Here is a 12,198-nt window from a genome sequence, read left to right as displayed (position 1 = left end):
AACAGTGTAGACCAGCTAAGTCTAATCTTGACATAAAAAAAGGTCCATCCCTGGCGGGACGAAAGAAAAAATTGTGAGTCAAACCGTTGTCTACACATGTCTCAAAAGATGAACAAGGCAAGGCTCATACATACGTGGAATAAATGGATGAAGAGCCTGATGAAGCTTGGGTCGAGACAGTATACTGGATGAGTACCGAGATGTGGAGAGAGGGCAATGTGTGGAGGTGTGCTATGGCTGGGCTAGCAACTGGAGAATGGATGGTTGCTGAGTATGTGGAGCTTGGGTGGTGGGGGATGGAACCATGAGTATGAAATTATGGAAGACATATGCAAATGAAGCAGCAGAGCAATAGTGTAGTGGGCAGGTCATCCGCCTAATGAGCAGGCATTCCTGGTTCGAGTCCCACTGCAGCACAGTTTATTTCATATGGCAAAGCACATTATAACCAATTTTGTTGCTACAAAACCCACTAAATAACACATATTTATGAACTAGAGTACTGCAGGACATGCACGTGTGAAGTGTCAGTGTCATAATGAATAAGGCACTGATAAGCAGGGTTAAGCACAAATAAGCAGTAGTAAGCATATGTAACCACTAGTAAGTGTGTTTAAGTGTGTCTGCACAGGGGTCAGCATTGCCCACACAGACTAAGCAATACGGAAGCTAACTGAGTAGAAGAAACTGTAACCGGAAGGTAGCAATGCTTAGCTCAGCACAAACACGCGCACACCCACGTACAACTGCTTTAAAGTGCCTTAATCACTCTGTATCCAACGGCCTGTGTTCAGCCCAGCAACAAAATAAACAGCCTCTGCAAGGCTCAAACCCAGGACCCTGCACACCATACACAAAGTGATTTACCAATAAGCCACGGCAGATATTTATAACCCTCATGTTTTCAGAAACATATCATCCAGCCCAGTCATTCAACAGTACAGAGAATATATACCAACATCTAGATGTATGTGTGTGCGTAAATATATTAATATCTAAACAGATACAACATATCAATATATGTATATATATATATATATATATATATATATATATATATATATATATATATATATATATATATTTACAAATATTTGCATATATATACATATATATGAACATATGTATATATATATATATATATATATATATATATATTTACAAATATTTGCATATATATACATATATATGAACATATGTATATATATATATATATATATATATATATATATATATATATATATATATATGCAAATGCCTCCATCAACACATATATATATATGCACCTATATGTCTACATATACACAGCAAGTTAAATATGTGTACGCAGATATATATCTATGCAGGTATATACGGACATAGTTTTATATATATATATATATATATATATATATATATATATATATATATATATATATATATATATATATATATAAGCAGATATATATATCTTTATAGGTATATATGGCTTTTCAGTTTAAATTTGATGGATTTTTGATAGGAAGGACTGTTCCTTTTTTAGATGTGGAATTAAGTATTTCTGAAAGTAATATTCTTTATACTAGAGTACATAGAAAATTTGAATCAGGAACATATTTTGTTCATAGTGACACTTGCCATCCAGGACATACTTTGGAAGCATTACCATATGGTGAAATGCTCAGAGTATTTAGGTTATGTAACAATAGCCAGGATTTACATAAAAATATACAAACTATAGTTGATATGTTTAGAAATAGAGGGTATAATATGAATTTGTTACAAAGTAGTTGGGAAAAGCTTTGGTATGGTGTATATCCAAGTAAGACTCGTACAACAATAGATTTTAAAACTTCACATCATGTAAATTATAATGAATATTTAGAATCTATATATTTTGTTACAACATTTGGATGTTTTAGTTATAAAATTCTTGAAGAAGTTAAATATTTTTGGAAGTACCTGTGTTCCTTGAAAAATATTAAAACTTGGTTGAATGGGAAGTTATGTTTTTCATATAGAAGAGGTAGAAACATTCATAATTTTATTGTTAGGGGCAAGTTTAGCTTGCCATCAATTAAAATTAACTTTAATTTGCTCAATTTAGGGACCATAGGCTGTAATAAATGTAAAGCCTGTAAATTTATAGTTCCAAAGTTTGAACATATTAATGGTATTCCTTTTTTGGTTTCTTGTAGTTATACATGTAATACATCAGGAGTTATTTATGCTTTGAGATACTCCTGTAATATGTCCGCACAGTGCGGAATGGGAAAAATTCCCACTTCCACACTGTAGTGCGATCTCAGAGTTGGTATAGTAAAGTTACTGGAGGAGTGGGGGGCATAGCCCCCAATGAGGGGCGCAGGGGGGCATAGCCCCCCTGCTAACAGTTTAAGGTAAGTGTTGCGTTTTTATGTTTATTTTACATGGTCGGCATTCTGAAAGTTGATCATATGGTCTTGGCCATATGAAAGTCGACTTTCTGAAATGGTGATCATATAAAGTAGACCCATATGGCCATACATCTGTAAACAGCAGTGGTAGATTAACAAAAACAAATATGCCCCACATGCACCGGTAATAGGGGTTGAGAGGCCCAACATATTATACGTCTTGTACAACTAGGCATACCCCCCCCACAGCCAAACACGTCCGCCCTGCAATACACTACCAAGTGTTGCAGCTCCCAAAAGCAGGACCTGACATGATATGAGCACAAGATGTTAACAGTACTACAACCCACCTGTATGATGTCAGGCTGGTGTTGGTAATATATCATGCAGTACAGTCTGCCTGTCATAGGAAATGTAAAATGTGGAAGCTATCAAAATCCCCAGGATACAGATACACAGACACAGATATGCAGATACAGATACACTCACACACACACACACACACACACACACACACACACACACATATATATATATATATATATATATATATATATATATATATATATATACATACACATATATAGAGATATACATCTGAGTAGACATACACATGCAGATATATGTACAGTAAGATACATATGTAGAAGGTGCACACAATATGGAACAGCCACTATGCCTACAGTTAACACCTGGACAACTGGACACTGTATGGACCACCCATACAAATGACAATCATTGCCTGCAACATATACCCACAGAGAGGTCATAGGAAAAAACACCACACACAGGTTTGCAGAAATGGAATACCTTTAATTGTGTTCTATTACAGTTCTATAAGTCATGTCATATAGCTGTTCAGACACTGACATCCATATAAACCAAGTAATGCAACTGTGAAACAGTTATACCAATACAGTAGTCTGGAAAGGTTCACAGCTGTTGCTGTCCAGGTCAAGCCCTTCAAGTTGTGCAACAGTGAAGACAGACTGGGCCACAGGATACCAAACAAGCAGCACTATGTAATGCAAGTGTATAGTTCAGCAGCCTCTATCTACACTCTGTACAAAATCACTAGGTGGTAAAGACGTCAGGTGACCCAATGGGTTGTAACTGTTACATAACAAGGCATAACTGACACCATCACAAGCACACTGGCAAACAGAACAGTCTGCATGGCAGAAGGCAGTAGGCTTGCATTAACCAAATTTATGTAAGTAATATAAATATAGGTGAAGTATAAGGTACTGTACATCCAGATACCTTAAGGCAGCTCACCCCTGATACCCCCACATTTGTAACAGCCTAAGTCATTTATGGTGCTTCTCCCACTAGACTCATTAATACAGGGCCTTATACCACTGTTACATACACTGGCCTCTGGAGTGCATAAGGACACACATGTATTGTGTAGGTGACGCCCACAGATATATGGCCCCGGCCCCAGCATATGTGTGGGGAATACAATAGCAGTGGACTGATGGCAGCAATGGCAGTGTGATATACTCACAGCCCACTACAGAATAACCACCAACAGCATGTCATATGTGCAAAGCTTGGTATGTAGGTGGAGGACAGAGGCTGGAACACAGGCACATATGTAGAAAACTGTTGCCCTACACTAAGCAAGTTGCTGGTGTTACAGGATAGTCTGCAACATACCCTTAGTCATGGAATTCAGGTTAGAAACAGAAATGGATGTAGCTATGTACTGATAGCACTTAACACACACACTGCCAGTGAAATATCTGACACAGGACCTTTGTGGTAGACAGACAAAACATGATAGGCACACCTCTGGCCAGCAAGAGGATAGGCCCACAGTTGAGAACTATGCAGATAGACTACATTCCAAGGTAAACTAGTATGTACACACACACTCTGTAACACCAGTACTATACAAAGCATAACACAACTCTACTCACACTCTGTCTGTAGTTCTGGAACCTCCTAAAAATATGTAGCTGGCCTGAGTGTGCCGGTTCTCCTGTAAAAGGTATTGCTACCTGCTCTCTGTAACACTGATGCCCACACACAGGAAGGATGTCCATCACACAGGAAAGGTAAAGGGACCACGCCCACACATTGTAGGGATTTATAGTAGGTGGTTGTCATGACAGTGGTAATTGGAATTACTACACGTGTAATTTTATATATATATATATATATATATATATATATATATATATATATATATATATAGATCTATGGCTAGCTGGATAATTATATGTACATATATTCCCACCATATGTCCTGGACATGGAGTCTAGCCCTACCCCAGCCTCTATAGTCCAAAAGTCATAGTGCAAGTGGATGTCAGGTATGTATAGCAGGTATATTAGTAGACTATTGCTACTGTCATTGGGATTGTCTTCACAGACATGGTGTGTGTGGGAGGTCACATCTGCTTACCACATGTGTGCCATTGGCTACTGACAGACATCCTAAGGATATCATAGTAAAGTACCGCTGCTAGCACGTAATGCTCCTGTGGACTGCAGCAGAGATATTGGCCAATATATGTGGACATTCTGACACACTCTGCACAGTCCAGAGGTATACACATAACCCCTTAGTGCAAAACATGTGTATCATGCCTGACAATATGGGTGTAGACAGCCATGTAGATGGGTATAACACATAACGACTGGTATACATTTGCCGCCATAGGTTATGCATTCACACATCCCTGTCTGGCCTGACACATAATAACCACTGGTACAGGGGTGCCATGGCCACATACTACCCACGATATATTGACATACATCTGTACAGCATCCCACTGCTCTGTCTGACATACATGACTGTTAAGGGAGGGCCAGCAGCAGTACATCTGGCAAGTATCTGCACATGACATCTCACTGGGTAAGTACACTAAGCTGCTAGGCATGTAACAATGCACTGTGCAGGCTACAGGCAGACTGGCTCAACACTGGCCTACATCTCCTATGGGGGAATGCACATGTACCTGCATATATAGCAGGCTCTACAGGCATGTCACAGCACAGGGTAAGATACACCTGTGTGAAACTGCATAACCACAGTCAATGTGAACACAGCCACAGCCACATATGTTAATCTAGCATAATATTACAGTATATGGACTATCTGTTCAACACCATCTTCATTTGTGCCACTCACAGAATGACCCTACATATACTGGGCTGCTACACAGTTTGGTCTGATGGCTGTCTGTGGTATGGGGCATGTGTGCGTATGGTCCTACAAACATGCACGTCAATACGGTACCATACAGTGGAGCAGCATGTAACATCAGATAGGATGGGACCTAGAACAATGACATCTACCACAGTCTGTACACAGGCTAAAGTACATACACACACTGTCGACATTCACCATAAGTACACAGACCTCAGTACTGTACAAACATCCACGGAATGTCCAGGTTATGTCATCAAATATAACCCCTACTGTACATAACATGTGTAGTAGTCCGATATCTCACTGGCTTGTTATCAGATATGATTATACTAATTATGGTGTACAGCACATATACACCTCTAACTGTATAACATATGTACAAAGGTTGACAGAGTTGTGGCTGAAGGCACATATACAGGGCCAATATTCACATGTTCCTGTGATAACCTCATACATTTACTGTTGTAACAGGGTTTGTTGCAACATATGTCCTATGAGGGCTATGAAGTCAGTAACTGTCATGGCTTTCACCATCTACAGACTGCAATCCTCACACTACCTTCTGCAATTCACAGATAGATGCTATGTGGGTAACACATGAAACCAAAGGCACAACACACTGCCCAGTCTGCAAATGACCCTGCAGATGGGGATTCCTCATACAAATTGAACTAACATGGCAGGTATTGAGACATGTTGGACAGCCATATCCACACACACACACTGTTAAACGAACATTACTCCAAATGCAGTACAGAAGCACTTACAATCTGTAGTCAGGTCAGGCACATCCCCCTCCTGTGTGTTGCCCTGTTTCCACAGTGTATGTTGTTAGATATAAATCCCCAATCCAGCTGAGATGCTGTCTTCCAAACAACAGATCTAGTTCCTGCTCACAGTGAATGAAAAGGGCTAACACTAACATGATGTTCCTAGATATTGGAGTGTGTTTCCATGCAAGTGGCTATGGGAATGTTACCACAGCTGTTCTACATACAATCAGCTAGCAAAGGGCTTCAATTCATGCAGAGGCCATCAGCTGATCATGAGAATCACTTAAAATACACATGCTGCTGTCTACACAAAGCAGGTGTAGGTCTTCACATCCACCAGAGAGGGAGTGGGAGAGGCAGACAGAGGCAAAGACAAGTCAGGGAGGAGTGGGTGAGTAAAACTTAAGCATGTTTGTGTCACACACCTACCAGTACAGGGTATAAAACCCCTGATGACTATGTAGTGCTATCACAGTTCTATGCAGTTATTGGATGCACCACATGGGTTACCTGTTGTGGATCCCTCAGAACATATATGTGATGGTGAGTGAAATCTGCAACAGGGATATGGTAGCTATATGGTAGGTGATGTACATGTGCCTGTCCGCATGATGAGCAGGTGCCAGCGTCGACACAGCTGCACTCTCACAGGGACACACACACATTAACACACTTGGCAGGGCCCAGAGTACAACTCATCAGTAGTGGGATTGCCACAACACATCACTGTACAGGTATCACAGGCACCACACGGGTCATACAGAGGTTGTATGGGCAAAGGGTATGGGGAGGTGTCCGACATCAAACAGCATGCCCATGGGGGTTGTAGGAAGTGTGGATGTGAACATACGCACCATACAACACACACACAAATACACAGGGTGCAAGTACTGACATGCATGGATCCATGTCTGCACGGGTGTGTGGTGGTTGACTGTGTCAGATGGCTGTACAAGGCTAGGCGATGGGTATACCTTGGCATCAGGCTACATAACAATGGTCTGCATTGTGGCTCAGGGTTGTAGTGTCTGCATTTGCCCACACAGGTGGGTATTGTATCCCCATCCAGTCACCTGGGTGACTATTGTGTGTGGCCAATGCTGTGCATCATTTGCCATGTATGTGTTCCTTAGTCCATGACATGGACGGTGTCTGTGATGTGCACACCTCCCACATGCATGTACAGTGACATGTGGAACTGTACCTGGGGTGTCTGTCCCATGACGTGAACACAGATTATCATCAGATGTGCCAGTCTTGCCCACCTGTGGCGGGAACTGGTAATGGGCAGCAGGTTTACCCTGCACCTACATTGATAGCATGCTAACAGCATTCCCTGGTGTCAGTGGCATCTGTTACTGCAGGGCATGTTGTCAGGCATGGTATGTCCTTTGTGGGTCACATGTTATGACACCGTAGGTGTTACAGGTGTCCATTGGGGAACATGGGGAAGGTGCACTATCTGCATGTACGCGCATATTGGACAGATGGACAGGGTGCCATGCCCTCTGTAGCCCACTGCTATCACCCCATAGTTACTATCAGTGACCAATATGCAGTGTACAACCCACATATTGGCTGATGCCTAGGCATATGTGTGTGTGTATGAGACATGGGTTGAGAGTGTGCTCTGGGTAATACTCACGTTGCTAACTGTGATTGCCTGGCCTTGCTGTCACATGTATGGGTGTGGCTTTGCACCCCAGTCTCTCAGCTATTTCACATCTGTTATCCCTGTACGGTGGACATTGTGATATATAGTAGGGCCACCATATAAGAAATATGCAAAACCCGCTCCACATTAGCCACAGGTGTCACACAACCACCTCCACACAGGATACGATGAGTTACACACACACACACACACACACACACACACACACACACACACACACACACACACACACACACACACACACACACCTGTCATGTCTTGGAGTAGAATCCCTATCTAACCAGTTTATTACACTACAGCACTATGCAGTTATACTACACGCCACAGAGATTACTGGAGTACTCCTTTCCCTGCAGTGACAGATGTCATAATGAATGACATCAGCAGAATTGCCAAAGTAGGCCATTTGAAATGTACTGCATGTGACTAGTCTAAAGTTCATTGCTCCCTACACAGACAGTGACACACACACAAAACATCAACAACCAACATGTGTGGGTATAGAACCCCTAACAGAGGTATATATCACACTACAGCATGGAGCTGTTATAGGATGCACCATGGGGATTACTGGAAACCCCCTTTCCCGAAGGTGTATTTCACAATGAATGACATCAGCAGGATTGCCAAAGTAGGCCATTTGAAATGTACTGTGTGTGACTAGCCTAAAATGCATTGCTCCATACACAGACATTGTAACACACACGAAACATCCACAACCGCCATGGGTGGGGATGTAACCCTAACACAGTCCTAAATCAGACTACAGTAGTATGCAATTACAGGATGCTCTATGGATATTACTGGGCTATAACCTTCCCAGATGTGTATTTCTAGGTGGATGACATCAGCAGCCTTGCCAAAGTTAAGGATATGACTTGTAGGCAGTGTGAGTACCCTAAAAAGCATTGTTCTCTACACAGTCTGAGACAGACAGACACACACATAAACACACACATGGTTGCCATGTCTGGGGTTAGAACTCCTACCTAACTAGTTTATCACACTACAGCAGTACACAGTTATGGGACGTGCCACAGAGATTACTGGGCTACAGTTTTCCCAAAGGTGTATTTCACATTGGATGACCTCAGCAGGCTTGTCGTAGTAGGGCTATGGAGAGGGCAGTGTGTGTGCATGGGCCATAACCCATTCATCTAGGCGTTGACATGTCACATGCGGGCACACACAGGGTCATATTTCTCAGGTACGTGTATACAGCTGCTAGATGACTACTTTCTTGTACAGTCATGTTGCATAGCTGGCACACGCACCACATCTTCTGTACTGCTGACAGATATTGGTGGCTAGCATCTGCAGTGAGTGACATCTGCACCTCATGTGTTTGGGACGCTTTAGCTGTGTGTTGGGTGGGACAGGCCTGGATAGCTCCTTGTCACAGTCACCCTCTTCCACACATCTATGTACATCTACCTTTGGCTTATTATATTGTGTTGTCCTGACATATATGTCTATATTCCTATCCACTGTGTGTGCAAGGCATGAGTGGTGCATACTGACAAGTGTCTGCACTAACAGCTACAACTGTAAGCTATGTCTGGTCCACTGGTGTTCAAGTGTGTGAGCATGCCCACTATGACCTTTCAGTATGTTGTTGACTGACATTGCCTTCATTTCTCCAAGTGTGTGAGCATGCCAAGTATGGCCGTCTGTATTGAATGTGCGGATCGGGTCCAGGTAGTTTGTGCTGCAATGCTGACCTTTGTGTTGCACACCGACAGGTAACATGCTGTCTCTGCAGGATATCCATCGATCATTTTACATTTCTACACAGGATTGGGGGGGCACACCTGACTGTTATTACATTACTATGTAGGATTGGGGGCACACCTGACTATTCCTACATTTCTACACAGGAGTGGGGGGGGCACACCTGACTGTTATTACATTACTATGTAGGATGGAGGAGCACACCTGACTATTTCTACATTTCTACACAGGATTGGGGGGGCACACCTGACTGTTACTACATTTCTACATAGGATGGGGGGGCACACCTGACTATTACTACATTTCTACACAGTATTGGGGGGGGCACCTGACTGTTATTACATTACTACGTCAGATGGGGGGGCACACCTGACACTTGTACACATTCGCTATGACTGTACTGGTATGTCAGGTACTCCATTTCATTCTGTATTCTTACCTATCATGCTGACTAGAGGCATACCAGTGTACTAGAGATAGTAGCTTTGGTTGCCCTACATATTAGTGTCTGACTTCCTACCCTTCGGACCTAACATCCCACTGCCTGACCTGCTGTAGTCTGTCTGTGTAGGCCTGGGGGAAGGTTAACCATAGCCATCATTCAGGGGTCATAGCACAGGCTCTGTTTGTGTTTGTTTACACCTGTCCTGCTGGATGGGACTTTTGTTGGGTATGTGAACTGCCCTGACTGACATGTGTGAGTCATATGGACACACATGTTGCTCAGCACATTTCCTCCAGTGGGTTTTGTCACCCTGTGCAGTACTGGCTACTATGGTGAGTCCAGTATGTGTTACAGATGTCATGGTGCCACTATGGTTGTCTACTGTCTGCTGCCATCACAGTCAGCCTCCCAATTCCCTTGCATGCTCACATCCATGCCATAGATACAGGTAACGACACATTCTACTCCATTTGGCAATTGGTAGGTTGATCGACTTACCTTGAGGGTGTGCCAGACTTGCGGATGGTGCTGGAGGGCTGCCTATGTCAGATGCACATAGTATACTCCCTATATATGGTTGAATACAGGTAGTGTCATGTTTGGCATCCCTTTTAATGTATGTGTGAGTCAGAGAGAGGTGTCATTCCCTGGGTCTCTACTGTGTCAGTGTATGTGCTATGCGTTCTCTCTGCTGTGGCCTCAGCATACTGGGCATGCCTCCATCTGCCTACTGGGGTAGGCTCAGGTTGTTGTTCCTCCGAGTCACTATGTGTCTGTACAGGCCTTGGCATTGGTGATGGGGCTGTGTGGTCCTGCCCCATGCTGTTCCTGCTGCAGCCGTTTCTGCAGGATCATATTGTGTAGCATGGCACATACCACAACAATTTGGGTACATGTAGCTGGTGAGTACTGCAAGGCTCCACCGGATGTGTTCAGACACCGGAACCATGACCTGAGCATCCCAAACACATGCTCTATTATAAGTCTGGTCTGTGCATGTGCCTCATTATGGCGTTCTTGTTCAGGTGTGTGTGCGTTTCTGATGGAGCCATGGCTCCATTGTGGAACCAGCATCCCCCACTAGGTGACCATAGGGGATGTCCCCATTGGCAAATATCTGGTACAGCTGCATCAGATGCCATATGTGGGAATCGTCATAGCTTCCAGGGAAGCCAGCATACACATTCAATATAATTCCCTGGGCATCACAGACAACCTGGCAGTTGATGGAGGGGATTCCCCTGGGGTTGATGTAGGCCCTACCCTGATCACCAGGTGGTGATTTGATGCATATGTGCATGCAGTCTACAGCACCCACTACTTCAGGGAATTTTGTTATTTGGTGGAAGAGATGCATATTGCTGGCCAACACCTCATGGGTGTTGAGGAAATATATGTACTCACTGGCATGTGCTGACATGGCATCCAGTAACTGGTGGAATACTCTGGATGCTGATGCCTGTGAGATCCCCATGATATCCCTAGTTGAGTTTTGGGAGGTACCTGTGGTGAGTATTCCTAGGCCTACACATACCTTGGTATCCACTGGGATGGGTTCCCCTCAGTCAGTTTGGTGTGTCAAGTGTGGCCGGCACAGCTCGACAATTTTTCTATAGGAGGTCTCTGTCCACCCTATAGCACTCCACTATTTCCAGCTCATGTAGCCCCTGGTAGGTTACCCTGGGTCTGTACACTCTTCTCCATCTCCTCACTGTGGGTTGATAAGGAGCATTCACATCCTCACCACCCTCAGCCTCTTGCACATGTTGTTCTATGTTGCCTGCTGCAGCCCTTCTCATTTTGTAGGTTTGTTTGATAAAATCTCCCTGCTTGTATACACCGGTGGTGTAGAGTGTGGGAAAAAACAGAGGTGTAGGTGTTTGCATAGTTTACAGTAGTGTTCTGGGCTGGGCTGATCTGCTGTCTGTGTAATTGGCTGATTCTGATACATTTCACCTGCCAGCTATGCTAGTTCACCTAGATTACCTTCCTACTGATGTTTTTCCTTCTCATTGCCTTCTTGTTTAAGCCCAGGGG

The sequence above is a fragment of the Protopterus annectens genome, chromosome 11.part0 (genome assembly GCF_019279795.1).
Source record: "Protopterus annectens isolate FY-2018-M chromosome 11.part0, PAN1.0, whole genome shotgun sequence".
NCBI lineage: Eukaryota > Metazoa > Chordata > Ceratodontiformes > Protopteridae > Protopterus > Protopterus annectens.
This window is presented reverse-complemented; position numbering follows the sequence as displayed.